The following is a 14,928-nucleotide window of genomic DNA, read 5'->3' as shown; positions in this document are numbered from 1 at the left end:
TGATGACACGGATCCAGGGCAGTTTCTGGAAACCTGACGACCTAAACTCCTCCCTCTCGCTGTCCCGGGTCGCGAGCTGCAGACTGCGCCCTCCCCGCCAGCCTCGGCCCCCAGCTCGGCCCCGCCCCTGCTCCCAGCGGGGCTCGGCCTCCTTCCACACCTGATTCCAGCTCAGGTCCTGCTCCCGCGCGGCGGAAAGGACAACGTCGAGGTCCTGGTCGAGGGTGGGCACTGGGGGCAAGGCCGAGGGAGCACGCCAGGGAGGGTGGGCAGCTTCTCCTCCCGGGGGAGGTCGGCGACTCGGGACGGACAGACAGAAGTCCGGGACAAGCCGGAGCCGGGTTGAGGGGAGAGGAGGAGGTGGAGTCGCCGGAGGGGCGGTGCCGCGGGTCGCAGAGCCCAGCCTCCCGCCCCACCCCCTTCGGTGCTTCTGTCTTGGTGACACAAAAAGCTCCCGCTCGGTGCCCGGCTCCCGGCGGCGGGGTCCGACCCGGAAGGCGGAGGGCGGCGGGGCAGGTGGGAGCGCCGCCCGCAGGGCCAGGCGGGGAGCTGGGGCTGCAGGCGCCGCCCCGCGGCTTGTGGCTCGCGGCGGGAGGAGCGGCAGTCGCCGGCCCGCGGTGCGCGTCTGGCTGTGGCTGAGCGGGGCGGGCGCGCCAGGACCACCCAGCGATGCTGCCGCCGCCACCGCTGTAGCGACCGCCCGAGCCCGCAGCGGAGGAAGGTCAGTGAGTTTCGGTTCGCTTCTCCGCTCTGGCCCCAACGGGTTGGGGGCGCAGAGGGGCGCGCAGGGATGTCTGCGCCCGCACGGCGGCCGCCCCGGGAGCCGAGCGAGCGGGAAAGGACAGCTGCCGCGGGGTGTAACGGGGGGGATCTGCGGATGGGGGCGGCGGGGCCGCAGGGGTCCCGGGGAGGGGAGCGCGGGGTCCGGCGGGGCGGGGCGGGGCGGCCCGGGGCGCGGGGGAGACGGTCCCGGGAGTTGCGTCTCTCCCGAGCGTTGGCGGAGTTGGGCGGGCGGCACGGTCAGCGGCTCCGCCGAGTCCTCGGATGCCCCCTGGAGCTCCGGTCCGAGGGAGCTCGCCTCGTGCCCGCGCCGCGCGCGCCGCTGGGGTGCACGTGTGTGCGCGCTCGCCCCAGCTGCGCCCCCAGCCCTCGCACACCCCGCTCGCCCCCTCTCGGTCCCCTCGACCCGCTCCTTCCCCACCGCTGAAGTTGCCCTGGAGCCCCTCCCGAGAGGAGAGGGCGCCGTGGCGGGCCAGATGTTGGGGGTCTTTTGTGCGGACACAGGCGCCTGGGGCGCCTGCTCCGAGAAGGACAGCGGCAGGACAAAGCAAGCTGGACTCGTGGGGCGCTGCTCGGCATCCCGCCTGGGCTGGGGGTGTGGTGGGGAGCGCTGCACGGTTTTGGAAAGAGTAGAGAAATCGGTAAAACACAGTGACAGTGACTTGATGAGGCGGTGGACGGGGGCAAACGAAAGAAGGATGCTCGCGAATGCAGCGCTGGTGTGTCTGTCAGGGCGGGTGACTAGGCGCCCCGCATTCGCATAAGACCGGCTTTACCTAGTGTGCTTTGCCAGTGTATCTTTGCCCCAAGACGTTATTGTCCTCCCTCTCGGTTTCTTTCTGAGGGATTCCTGTGGCTAGTGGAGGCTCTACCACCAGAGGGGAACTTGGGGGCGGGGGAGACTGCGGAGGAGGGGGAGGTGGTTATTTATCCTATAGAGACAATTAGGAGACGTGACGCCCCCTTCTAGGCCCGCCAGCCCTCCACACCTCAGCCGCCCTGCTCCACCACCCCCAGTGCACCCACTCCGGCCCTGCCGATCCAGGAGTGGGGTGGGGGGCGCTTGGGTTTCCTTCTCCGCTGCGAGTATCTAACCCTTCCTGCATGTATTTCACTGCAGGCTGAACAAAGCTCAGTCTCAATTGTGCTTCCTGCTTGTCAGCCTCTTGCCTCCCAAATGCGTACCATTTCCACTTGATGTCATCACGCAGAAGGGGGTGAAAGGGACTCGGTGACACAATCAGGTAACCCCCAGCAATCTGGGTAGCCGCCTGGGTGTCTCTGGGTCATTTGGGCCGCCAGTGCTGGCACAGGGCTGTTTGGGTGGTTTCTGCATCAACATCATTCCTAGCTGTGAGAAGATGTGGGAGCTGCTGAAACTCCTGGTTCAGAGAAAGGAATTGCAAATGACTGTATACCTTCCTTTTGAAGAAGTCACAGGGGGCAAGGTGAATTTGGGATTGTAGAAATTCCACTTGGTTGATATAATCAATACATGGGCAGCTGTATCTGAATGTGGTCTTTGGATATATGCCTGCTTTCTTATCTGTAATAATATATTTTGGCTTCAGTCTATAGGTGTGGTATCCTTTGTTGAAAAGCTGTTACTGTAAACTGATTATACATTAGATCAGTGCTCAGTGAGGGCATTGGTCAAATGCAGTGACCTTCTTAGGAAGCAACGTCTTTCTCCCATCCCTTCATTGTAACAGTGCTTACAACATCAAGGGAGCCGAGCTGGCAGTGAGTACTGGGAGGTGGGGGAGAGGGCTGTTGGGGGGAACAGAAAGGGAAAATGGAGCTGGGGTGAAGTTTCCATTTATATAGCCATGAACCATTAGACTCTCATTCTGCATTTTATCTTTAGGTTATTGGTTCTTTTCCAAAAACTCTGGCCTGTTTTTTTCTTTCCAAGGATAGTTCTGTTTTGATGTTAGCCTAACCAGATGTGGGGTTATCTTGATAAGAGTGCTATGAAAATGTAACCTTCAGACTTCTCAGGACACTTTGGCATTGGCATTTTCTCCTAGGGGGCAGAGTTCTGCGCATCCTACACCAGTAGCAGGGGATACAAATGGTTATGGAGATGCCCCCGGGGTTTTTCTTGTAGGCAGACAGATTGCTGAAGACCAGAGGCTACTGGTGCTCTCTTGTACACTGCAGCAGCTGCACCACTGTGGTATCTGTGACAGATTTTCTCTTCACCATTCCCCCCGCCAGCCCCTTGAAAAATAAAGTTAAAACACTTGAAAGATCTGTCATTCACTTCTAGGGTAGTTTTGTTTTAAATGTGACTTTAAAAACATAAGTGACACTAGCATTTATCCTTCTACTGAAAGCATTCAAGAATCACTCGGAAAAGTAGATGAGTTACCTAGTCCCAGCTAAAACAAAGGCCAATGCTTTGGAAAGATCAGATTAGTAACGTGGTGCTAGGACAGAGGTATTTTGACAAGTGATTTTTATGTCAGCAATAATGCAGGGTGTGTACTGTGTTGCCGTAAGAAGAAAAACCACGTGATGGGATAATAGGGAGTATAATAATGCAACAGAAATAAGGGTGTGGTTTTTTTTTTTAATAGAATAAATACCTTACACACAAAATTCCCCATGAGAAAACAGCTGCCTGCACATGTAAATGCACGTCCAAGAACAAAGATAGCCACAGTGCAACGTTAGATTTCATTGTGATTTTAAATTTTGTACAGTAATAAATCATAATAAAGTGTTGTGTCGATGCCTTTTTTTTTTTTTTTTAAGACAGAGGCTCCCCACCCCCAGATGTGTGCAATAGTGTGTTTAGCTTTAGCCTGGAGGAGCTCTAGAGGTTATTAGACTGACCTTTGCCTCCAGTCCTTTCTGCAGTGTTCGTTCCTTCATTCAGCAGCTGTTTATCAGCACCTGATAGATAATGGGCGTGGGATAGGTGCCAAGGGCGGTGGGTGGGGGTGAGACGGAGACAGAATAAACTACCTTCAGGGAGCTTATAGGGAGATGGAGAAATGAAGACCTGATTCTAATTAAGTTCAGTGGAAGCTGGAGAGAGATGAAAAAAGAGTGGGATTGGATTTGTGAGGAGGGAGAATATGACCATCCAGCCTCTACTCGAATGCCTCGTTCATTAGGGCTCTCACTGCTTCGTAAATGGCTGGGCCTATTGTCAGAAGGTGGCCTTTTCTTTGTAGTCTTTAAACTCTTAAGCTAGATTCCATATGGTTAGATTCCACCATTGTTGAGAGGTCATTCTGTTTTCATCCCGTCTTCCCTCAGAGTTGGTTGTACCTGTCTATACTGTTGGCACCTTCTGCTTTTCAAGATAGTGTTCAGTCCTTGCTGCACCTGAATTTTGAAACAAATTCTGCTTTTCTGTATTATCTGATTTAGAAAACAGATGGGAGGGGGTGCTTTTGCAGATTTCTATCTCTTTTTTAAACAGGGTTGTATGTATCAGCAAGATAGGTTAGGTTACGCTGCAGTAACAAATACTTCCAAATCTCAGTGGCTAGATACAATTTCTCTCTTTCCCATGCTGTGTCCAGTGGGGATGGTAGTCGGGCCCTGCTCATTGTAGTCACTCAGGGACTAGCTGCGTCTACACGTGGGCTTGCAAGATCACTGCAGCAATGGATGGAAACACCACAGGGTCTTGCTCTAGCATTGTGTGATCCCGCCCAGAGGTGAGTTCTATCGCTTTGGCCAGAGCTGGGCATATGATCCCATTTCATAACAATTCAATGTTTCTTGTGCTGGAAAAGGGAGACGTGGATCCAGGTGAGTAGCACTAATGATTTCCAGAGTGATCTGGCCTAGGTGAGGGTAGAAAGTGTGTCCTGTGGGACCTGGCTTGGTGCTTGGTAGGTATTGGGTGTTACACGAGTATTGATTGAATAAATGAGTGATAGATATCCTATAAAGAGTCCAGTCCTCGCCCAACCTATTACTTACTAATAGGTCGATATGATATTTACTAACGTGATTGTACACTGGTCATCGGTCATCAAATAAAGGAATTATAATCCTCTCTCTTTGCCTGTTTTGAATACTTGTTTACTCTGAAGTGAAAGGCCATTCGGTATTTTCAAGGCTGGTTTTAGGAGGCTGTGTGCTTAGCATTATGTAACAGAGAGGTGTTACTTACAGACTTTCTCTTCCTCACCATCTGCCTCTTGTCTAAGACTTCCTGAGTTTGGAACAGCCCAGGGTAGAAAAAGAGTGGCAGTGGGCCTGGAGTCACCGGGGAGGTGGCCTCCTGCAGCAATCTGCAGGGCAGCAGGTAAGATCTAAAGGGGGGCAGGAATGTGTTAGGGTAACCTCAGGTCACCTTCTTATTACTTTGATATTTAGAAAAAGCAATTTGGATAAGAGGCTTTTTCTGGTCACAAGACTAATAGAACACCCAGAGAGTTCTAGGGCATTTGTGCTTCCATCAGCAACTGTGTTGACTGGGAGGGTGGTAAGTTTTAAAGCCTTCCTTGCCTTACTATCCCTAAAAAGAGTTGGGAGCTGTGGAATAGGCATTGTAAGAGGCTCTGGATTGAGCAGTTGGGGCTTGTAGAGAGATTTTGCTCTGGGAAGAGCTGGTCACTCATGTGTCTTTGTTCACATTGTGATAACTGCATGTATGCATTAGAATTGTTAGGACTTAATAAGTATCCTAAGCACAAGCATGGAATTTAACTAAATAGTATTGCTTCTGACTCAGTAATCACCTTGGCAAAGTCGTTTTTATAAAGACAGCTCTCCATATGTAGAAGTGGTATGGTAAACTGTGTTTAGTTTGCAAGTCACAGTAACTGAGGGGACATCAGTATTGACCTAAGGATTAGAGGCTACCCTGTGATCCAGCTTCACTCGAGTGACAAGGTTTTGCAGCTAAAAGGGTTTTGAATTGGGAGATGAGCAGCCGGGAGACCAGTAGGAAGAAGCAGCTATAGACCATCCAGGAACCCATTCAGGGTGCCTCGGGTCGGGCTGAGGCCCAGGCACAGCCTGAGAGAGAAAGAAAATGAGGTCCTGTGGGACTAGTCTTGAGCTATATTTGGGAAGCTCCAAAAGGCATTTCTATATTTTGTTTTGCTTCTGCATCCCTACCACTTTAATTTTGAACCATAGTCGGCTTGGTTAGGTACAGGACACTTGTGGCGTGAAAGTGGTTTCTGGCACTGCCCATCTCCATGATGTCATGGAAACCGGAAAGGAGGAAGGCGTTGGTTTTCCTGCTCCTTCCCTTGAGGCCTCAAGAGTTCCACTTTGTGTTCCAGCAGTCAGTCTGCCTCCATGATTGAAATCACAGTTGGGATAGAATAAGTACAGATGTTCCTCGACTCACGATGGGGTTACGTCCCAATAAACCCATCTTCAGTTAAAAACACTGTAAGTCAAAAATACGCTGAATACACCTAACTACTGAACATCACAGCTTAGCCTAGCCTACCTTAGATGTGCCCGGAACACTTCCATTAGTCTACAGTTGGGGCAAAATCATCTAACACAAAGCCTATTTTGTAATAAAGTGTTGACTATCTCACATAATTTGTTGAATACTGTACTGAAAGTGAGAAACAGGATAGTTGGAGGGGTACTCGAAGTACAATTTCTGCTGAATGCCCGTTGCTTTTGCGTCATTGTAAAGTCAGAAAATCCTAAGTTGAACCATTGTTAAGTTGGGGACTGCCTGTACTTCTTTTATGTTTGGGGATTTTCTTTTTCTAGTTGACTCACTGTCATTGTAGGATTTAAAGAGTGAGGCCTCAGTCATGCGTATGTGACCTGCGCGTCCTCTGGTTCTTGAGGCCCATGGTGGCCAGGCCGAGGCATCTGTGGTTGCCGAGGCCTGGAGTGCATCTTTCGTGGAGTTGCGGGGGCTGCTGTGATCTGCTGGGAGTGGAAGGGATGAGTCAGAAAAGGTGCCTCATTTGCCACTTGATGTATTAATTCCTGCATAAATAAAACTCATTGCGAACAGTCTGCATGGTGAAACTTATTCTCACATCACACCGGCTTCCTGCAGTATCAGACCTTCATGCAAAGAAGGAGTTGATCAAATGAAGATGTGTTACTGATAGGTGCAAAGTTATGATGAAGCGGAATCTACAGATGCTGTGTTCTGTGCTAATATTTCCTCTCTCTGCTCCCCTCATCCCCACTATCTCATTCCCACCTACCAAGGAAATATAACTTTTCTGGCTTAGCTCAGATTTATAAATTCAGATGATCACACTTACTGCACTCCTCACTGAGGTTTGACAAGAATTGATGGGATTTTGGTAAAAGCTTCGACAGATCCTGTGGAAATAGGGAGCATTATTATTAATATTGCGGAGTAACTATCCTTGCTTAGTAACAGTTCCTGCATCTCCCTTAGTTCCTATGCCCCTGCCACGTCTTAGCTGAGTATCTTATTTCTCTCTGGGCTATCACGGTGGTCACTCTCACTTCCTGACCTTCCCACCCCGAATCCATATTATAAAATACTGTCACTCTTAGACCAGTACGTTAAATCCTTCATTCCCTCACTTAGTGACCTTCAGTGGCTGCTGTTTTTTTGTGAGAGGAAGCTCATATTTTTTAGTCTTTCTTTTAGAGGTATCCCCAGCTTCACTCCAAACTTCCTTTCCAACCTTGACTTTTGCTCTGCCTGACTTTAAAACTCCACCGTTCCCCCAAAATGCTTCGCATAGCCTTTTTCTTAGTTCTAGCACATTCTGTGGCCTAAAATGTCCTCTCTCTTTCTCTCCCTCCTTCCTTTCGTTAAAAGCTGAATTCAGCTCTTAACTCTTCTAAAAAGTTTAACTCAATCGCTTTATTCCTCGGCAATGTTTTACTACTCCAAATTTCTCTGGCAAAATTGCCTCCATCTCTCGTTTCTTTTAGCATTCATTCATTCGTTCATTCTACAAAGGGCACTTGTCATAGATTGTCTTGTATCATCGCCTAAGATTGAAGTGTCTTTTTCTTTCTGTTTAATTGGAAAGAACAGGGATCCCACTCAAGCTAGTTCACATAAAGGGAGGTGTTTTGAAAGACACACCAAGATGTCTTTTGTAGTCAAGCGTCATATTCCAAGAGTCCCAGTGAAGGTGACCTTTCCGCCGTTTGCTTACCCTGGGGACTTGCTTAGCTGGGGGAGAGGTTGGGAGCCACAGTCCCCTCCAAGGGGGCCCTAGGGCTGGCAGATGTAGCAATTTCAACCTACAGGATCTCAGTTCTCTTGCAAGCTCCTTAAAGATGAGGACTTGATGAGATTTGACCCCATTTTGTATTTGCTACCATGTTTGTACATGGGCTTAATAAAATAATCATTGGTAAATCTTTGACAACAGAGAAAATGATTTGGTGCACTGTGGTGAAGGAATTATAGACACTTTTGGCCTGAACTCTTAAAGGAAGTTCAGGAGAAAGAAACTTGTTTTTAAGAGCTTCCCTTACTTGCATTAATGATTATTAAATGTTGAATGAAATTAGAATTATCAGGCTGCAGTGTGCATACCAATGTTTGGGAAGTGAATGTTTTCATTGACGATCATCTTTCTAACAAAACTAGTTGTTATTAACAGCCTGTTTTTTAACTTCTATTTGCCTTCTACTCTCTCCCACCATCTCCCATAAAGAAAGAAAATAAGAAAAAAAAAAAAAACCTCTCCTTGGTGACAAGCAGCATGAGGACTTTATAACCCATTAGGCCACCACACAGTCTAAGGGAGCAGGCTGTGATGTCTCTATTTGACGTGATGGGGTGATGGTTCCCCATAACTGACCACCCCATTTCCTTTATAATTAGCTCAAGGCGTTGCTACCTTTGTGATACACATACATCTGCTTCACCTCAGCTCCTTTGATTTGGAATATTCATTCACGTGATAGAAACTCTTCTTTGACACTCAAAACACTTGATCATTATAGAAAGTGTTATTATAAAAGAGGGAAATATGTTCAGCTACGTGGAGAAAATGGCCAGGAATACACTAACATTAAAATAACGCTGTCAGTTGGAAGGGTCGTGAATGGAGCTAAGGTGCATGTCTCAAAAACTAAGCATTTGCTGTGGTACTCTTTTGCAGTTGTGCTGCTCTGGGGTAGGCTTGCAAATTGCTTCCTTGTAGATTAATAATATGAGGTTAAAAGTGGCTGTAGAACACGTGGATAAATCTCTGTACATTGGAAAATTCGCCCCTTTGTTGCTTGAGACATAGGATTCCTGTCATTTTGGGTGAATAGTAGCTAATTCAGCCATGTGGGTGGAGAGCTGTCCTAAACTGGGATAAATACCTCTCATCCACTCCTTCTTCACACTGACACTTCAGAAACCTAAGGTAGGGATCCACCTATTCACCTGTCATGGTGTGTAAAATAGCTTTTAAAACACTGAGGATCAATGATTTAAACCACCTATTGGGTAAACAATTGTATTCATTAAATTTATTCAAATATTCAGTACCTACTTTTTTGCCAGGCAGAATTCTAACAAAAATCTCCACTTCCTAGCTTCAGGTATGTATTAATACTTAACTCAAAATTGATTTGGTTTTCTGCTTTTTTTTTTTTTTTCCTGGAATGACAAAGCTAAAAGGGTAGACAATAAAAGAGATGTATCTGAAACTCTTCTCTCAATTCTTCATCCTTCATATGCTCACCTTACATGGCCCTCATTCAGGTGAGAGGTTGAAAACATGGAATTCTTAAAGCTAGATGGGTTTGAGTTTAAATATCAGCTCTGCCATATGACCTTGAATAAGCAAGGTCTGACTGAGCCTTGGTTTCTTCAGCTACAAAATGGGAGAGGATCAGCTTCATTGAGTTATTGGGAGAATAAGAGAGACTTATGTGAAGTGCTTAGTGTGCCGCCCTACACATTGTAAGCACTAAACACACGGTAGCTGTTATTAATGTACATTTTATTCAGCATCTACCAGTCTTATGCTCAATTCTGGAAATATCGGGAGGAATAGGCATCCTCTAACCTGAAGAAGCTCTTAAGCTAGCTAAGGAGATGACTATGTTCAAGTAACTACAGCCTTCAGCATTTACGTGAGATTTTCTTTTGCATGTCATTATCATTGGAGTCTTGTCATTGGAAAGTCTTTGTAAAGCTTTTCTTAAATGGTCTGGAGGTTAAATGATTGGCCTTCTCTGAAGGAGGCTGGAGAAAGCTGGAAGGAGCTGGAGGCACGGCAGGGCGGCTGGGAAGAGGTCCCAAGCCAGCCCACGGGCAACCCGAGCTATCCTTAAAGGATCCCTGTTTCCTTTCCCTGTGGCCTCACCCTTCCCAAGTGTAGTGAAGAACATCCCGCAATGGACTCCCTTTTTCCTAGGGTCTGGTTTCTTGGGGGTGGGGTGACCCCCGAGTTTGCCCCTAAGAGCATACTTGCATCGTAGAACTTTCCATTTTAAAACCAGAACAGTCCCAGGAGAATTGGAACAAGTTGGCGACCCTTCTGTCTTCTGTGGTAGTCGTTCAGCATCCTGAAGCAGGTTTGTGGACATCTAACATCGTTAGAGATACAGCCATCCTAAGAGAGAAAATGGGGCAGAATGGGAGGGGAGCAGCCATCATGGCTTTGTTAATTCCTTTATTTAGGAATCTGCATTTTGGAATAAAATATTATTATAGTTAAGAAGAGGAGAGCTTTTTAAATAAAGACAAGGAAACTAGACGATACAGTATAAAGTTAGTAAGATCTTTAGAAAGTCCCCTAAACAGTGGTAGTTGCCATGTGTGGCAGTGCTGTTGCCCAGGACTTGGTACACAGTAGGCACTCAATAAAGACTTGTTGCAATGGTGGAAGCAGTTTATTCTTAAGAAATAACCTTGAGGGCTGCATGGAGAAGTGTGAGGGGACTCTGAGGCCTGTATTCCATTTCAGGCTGAGGTGCTGATCATTGTAAGATTTGAACCAGTCTGTGCCTTGGTCTCTCTGGGCCCTTCTGTAGCTAATTTGAAAACGCATGCATTTAAATATACTCTGGGTTTCTTGTGCTGATATCTGGAGTGTATTTATGTATGAGCTTATGCTCTTCTTCACTGCTTTTTTTCTTTTCTTGGTAAAACCACGTGATGCTAGTAGACAAATTACCCAGTCTTTTGTTCAAAGCTAGTTGGGTGCTTCTGGAACATGCCCCTGTTGTAAACATGATGGTAGCATGGGCTGGGCGGGGGATGCTGTGTACACAGTCTCCAGTGTTGCCCTCCCAAAGATGCCAGAAGGATGTCATGATGAGTCTGTAATGCCAGGTGGGGTTGGGAAGGGAACCAGGCCTGGCTCCACCCCAGAGCGGGGAGCTTGGGAGCTGGGCTCCAGTTTGCCAGCCTTCCCTCTCTCTGAATCTCCATTACTAACACATGGGATTGGCGGAAACTGATAAGGCCCTTAGATAGGCCACAGATTCTTCCAGTATTTAGCTGATGGCTCAACTGATAACCCTTTGTGTTATGTTTCTCCTTGGGACCTGCAGCAAATTGCCAGAAACAGTAGTTAATTTATTGGTTGCCATTTCTGTAAATCTCATGCACACAGCACCTGAAGGCAGTTGCCACACACTTGTGTGACTCTTTCCCATGTAATCATTATACACACAAAGATATACACTCATATTCACTGTGTTACTGATAAGCCAGATTTCTTCATAGTCTATTACTTCACCTAATAATAAGGTAAATAGCTTGTCTATGCAAGGGGAATCTTTTAGGCAAACAGAATACGTTTAGTAAATTGCCTTTATTTCTACAAACAATGTGCTAAATATTAGTTCAGAGAGTGTTTCCCTGCAGAGTCAGTACAGGTTGAGAATCCCTTATCTGAAATGCTTGGGACCAGAAGTGTTTTGGACTTCAGATTTTTTATTTTGATTTTGTAACATTTGCATTATACTTAACATTCAAACATTATATTTACTGGTTCGGCATCCCAAATCTGAAAATCTCAAATCCAAAATGGATATTTCTTTTGAGCGTCATGTTGGCGTGCAAAAAGTTTCAGATTTTGAAGCATTTTGGATTTAAAGATTTTGGATTTTGGGATTTGGGATGCTAACCCTGTAGTTTACTCTCTTTTCTTCAACAGTGGGGTCAAATCTATTCAAAATTAATTGTGCATGCACCCTTGGGCTTGTAACAATATAATAAGATACTTGAGAATTGCATCCGCAAGACAGTCACACCGTCCTATAAGAAGTCTGTTAATTTTCAAGGAAATAAGCCTTCACTAGGTAGGAAATAAGAATGTGTCAGATTTTACCCCAAGTTCATTTCACCTTATTCGTAGAGCCTCTCCATGGAGATGCCAAGCCCTTTCTTTATTGCTCTTTAAAATAACATTCCCCTGGAGTGGAGTCCAGTCTGCAATGGAACTTGGAAAAGGGAGGTCATCTGAGCCATCTAAAATTCCTTATAAACTAGGAGGGCAGTGGTAATCAATTTTGAATTCCAAACCTGATTCAGTTTAGTTCTTCTGGTTGCCTCAGCTTTCATTTGATGTCTTAGACTTGCAAAGGGCAATGCCATTAGATTCTGTTACCACTTTGAGGAAGTTGAATGTGGTGTCACTTAAAATAAAACCTTAGAAGCAGGTTGTTTGCCAGCAACCTGGAATTCTCCCCTTACCATCGAGGAAGCAGTTCTGAACAGGTTCATTGTCCTATGGGTTCTGGAGCCTGCTTCTCTCGTTTTTATTTCTCCCTAGAGATTCCGACTTGTAAAGAGACAAATTTCTTCTTTTTATGAGGCTTTTTAGTGCGAGATGACTGAGTGTCGTTCGATATAATCTATAGTACTTAACAACTAAATACACTTTGTTTTCCCAAAGCTGATCACAGTGAAAATAAGGAGAGAGAAACAGTTTGAGGGAGGAAGAGTGAGTAAAGAGAAGAACGAGGGTTAAGAATTGTCTAGGCGTATGGTATTTTTTAAATTCAATTTTAGCTTCAAAATCGAGAACAACTGTTGTTTACATGGTAGTGTTGGCTTCGTAATTAAGAGCATCTTGCCCAAAGCAAATTGAAGTTGTTATTAATAATGTTCTACAAGACGACATGGGTGTTTATCAGATATTTTCCTTCCCAAACTATGTTGGATTCCACAATGTATTTCATGACAACTGAAAGACAATTTTAGGGGGTGGGAGCTAAGTGTAGCACAAATACAATGGCAGATAGTGTTTCTTACGTGCTTCAGGTGCTATAAGTTTGGAGTGTTTTAAGCTTGTTGTTTGGGAGGCAGTAGAACCTGAGAAGGTGAGGTGACTTGCCCAAGGTTCCATGGCGTGTTTATGCCAGAGCTAGGATCTGACCCTTGGAAGCCTCTCTGTAGAGTCTTTCCTCTTAAATGCCTGGGAGCCTGGGAGCCACACTCATCAATGGGATTCGGGACGAGAAGAATTTTGAAGGTTGGTTCAGTGTAACAATCTAGGAAGAGATCTGACTTCTATACTGGCCTGGCTTTGGGAACAAAGATGGACAATTTGGTCACCTGTCTGCCCGGATCAGTGCTGTTTGAAAGAGTGGGTGCAAGTTCTGTTGGGAAATTTGCAGTGAGATTTCTGGTTATTACTTGAGCTTTGCCCTGCGCTAATGCAGGTTTCTGTGAAGACTGGTGCCGTGAATTGTTTCTCCAAGGGTCACTTGACTGAAAACTAGCGTATGTAGTGGCATGAGAGATTCAAACAGATGCTGGGAGCTTATGACTTGTGTGAGAACACTACAAAAAAACTATGAACAGAAAATGTTTTTACAATCATGCTCCCCTGGGTAAGTGGAAAAAATCATATGCTTTCATATTTCCATTCCTTTGTTCGTGTAGTTCCCTTTTCCTGGAACACCCTTTCTCCCTGCCCTTCCTCTCTCCCCTCCCCTCAAACACAACATTTTGATGAAAAGCCTTAAGGACTATATGTGCAGTTGTCCTCAGTATCCATGGGGGATTGGTTCCAGGGCCCCCCTGAGATACCAAAATCCGTGGATGCTCAAGTTCCTTATAGAAAATGGAGTAGTATTTGCATATAACCTCTGCATATCCTCCCTTATACTTCAAATCATCTTTAGCTTACTTATAATACTAATTCAATGTAAATATTATGCAGATATAATGGGAATGCAATGTAAATGTAAATACAGTGTAAATGTAAGTGTTACACTCCATTGTTTAGGGAATAATGACAAGAAAAAGACATGTTCGCTACAGACGCAACCATTCTTTTCTTTTTTTTTCCTGAATATTCAACCCGTCCCCAGTTGGTTGAATCCAGGGATGTGAAACCCATAGATATGGAGGGGCAACGGTACTTCCTTCAAGACCCCATTTCGATTTCACCTGCCCTATGGATCCTCCTGCACCTCCCTCAGGCAGAGTTAGGGAGGACACAACAACAAGGTGCTATCTTGGAAGCAGAGATTTTCCTTCTGTTTGTTCTTTTTAATCCCACTTACCCCTGTGTGTGATAATTCTGCTTATGGTTGCCTCTGCTGCTCCGTCGTGAATTCTTTGACTGTAGGGACTGCTAGCATTTGAATGTATGTGTTCCTCCAAAATTCATGTTGGAACTTAAACCCCAGGGTGATGGTATTAAGTGGTGGGGCCTGTAAGTGGTGATCAGGCCATGAGGGACCCGCCCTTGCGAATGGGATTAATGCCTTTATAAAAGAGGCTTCGGAGAGCTGCTGGAGCTTTCCATCTCTTCGGCCATCTGAGGACACAACAACAAGGTGCTATCTTGGAAGCAGAGATTCCTCACCAGACACTGAATCTGCCGGCGCCATTATCTTGGACTTCCCAGCCTTCAGGACTGTGAGAAATTAATTTCTACTGTTTATAAATTACTTAATCTAAGGTATTTTGTTATAGCAGCACAAATGGACTAAGACAGAAACCTTGTCTTGTTCAGGTGTTTGGATGAATGAATGGAGGTGCAAACAAGCGAATGAACGAAGAAATGATTAACACGTGGGTTTGTTGGGATGGATTAGAGTGCACATCATTGGGAAATGACAGTAGACCTGAGCATGGATATGTTATGTGCCTGCAGTAGCGGGGCTAGATGCTCACCAAACGCTTGGCATTTTGACCTTGGGGGCTGGATAATTCTTTGTTGTGGGGAGACTGTCCTTGCATTATGGGATGTTTAGAAACATCCCTGGACTTCACCCACTGGGTGCCTG

General features: G+C 46.1%; 1 protein-coding gene across 1 annotated transcript in view; it reads left to right on the top strand.

Annotated features, from left to right (window-relative positions):
• The first annotated feature begins 484 nt into the window (after window positions 1-484).
• Window positions 485-14,928, top strand: part of RNF152 (ring finger protein 152) — an 87,848-nt gene continuing 73,404 nt past the window's right edge. The window contains exon 1 of the mRNA XM_012651807.1: window positions 485-721. The gene's annotated coding sequence lies outside the window, so the exon portion shown is untranslated. The remainder of the gene's footprint in view (window positions 722-14,928) is intronic.

Source organism: Propithecus coquereli, unplaced genomic scaffold (genome assembly GCF_000956105.1).
Source record: "Propithecus coquereli isolate 6110/MARCELLA unplaced genomic scaffold, Pcoq_1.0 Scaffold37, whole genome shotgun sequence".
Classification (NCBI taxonomy): domain Eukaryota; kingdom Metazoa; phylum Chordata; class Mammalia; order Primates; family Indriidae; genus Propithecus; species Propithecus coquereli.
The sequence above is the reverse complement of the archived record's forward strand: the minus strand, read 5'-3'. Positions and strand labels throughout refer to the sequence as shown.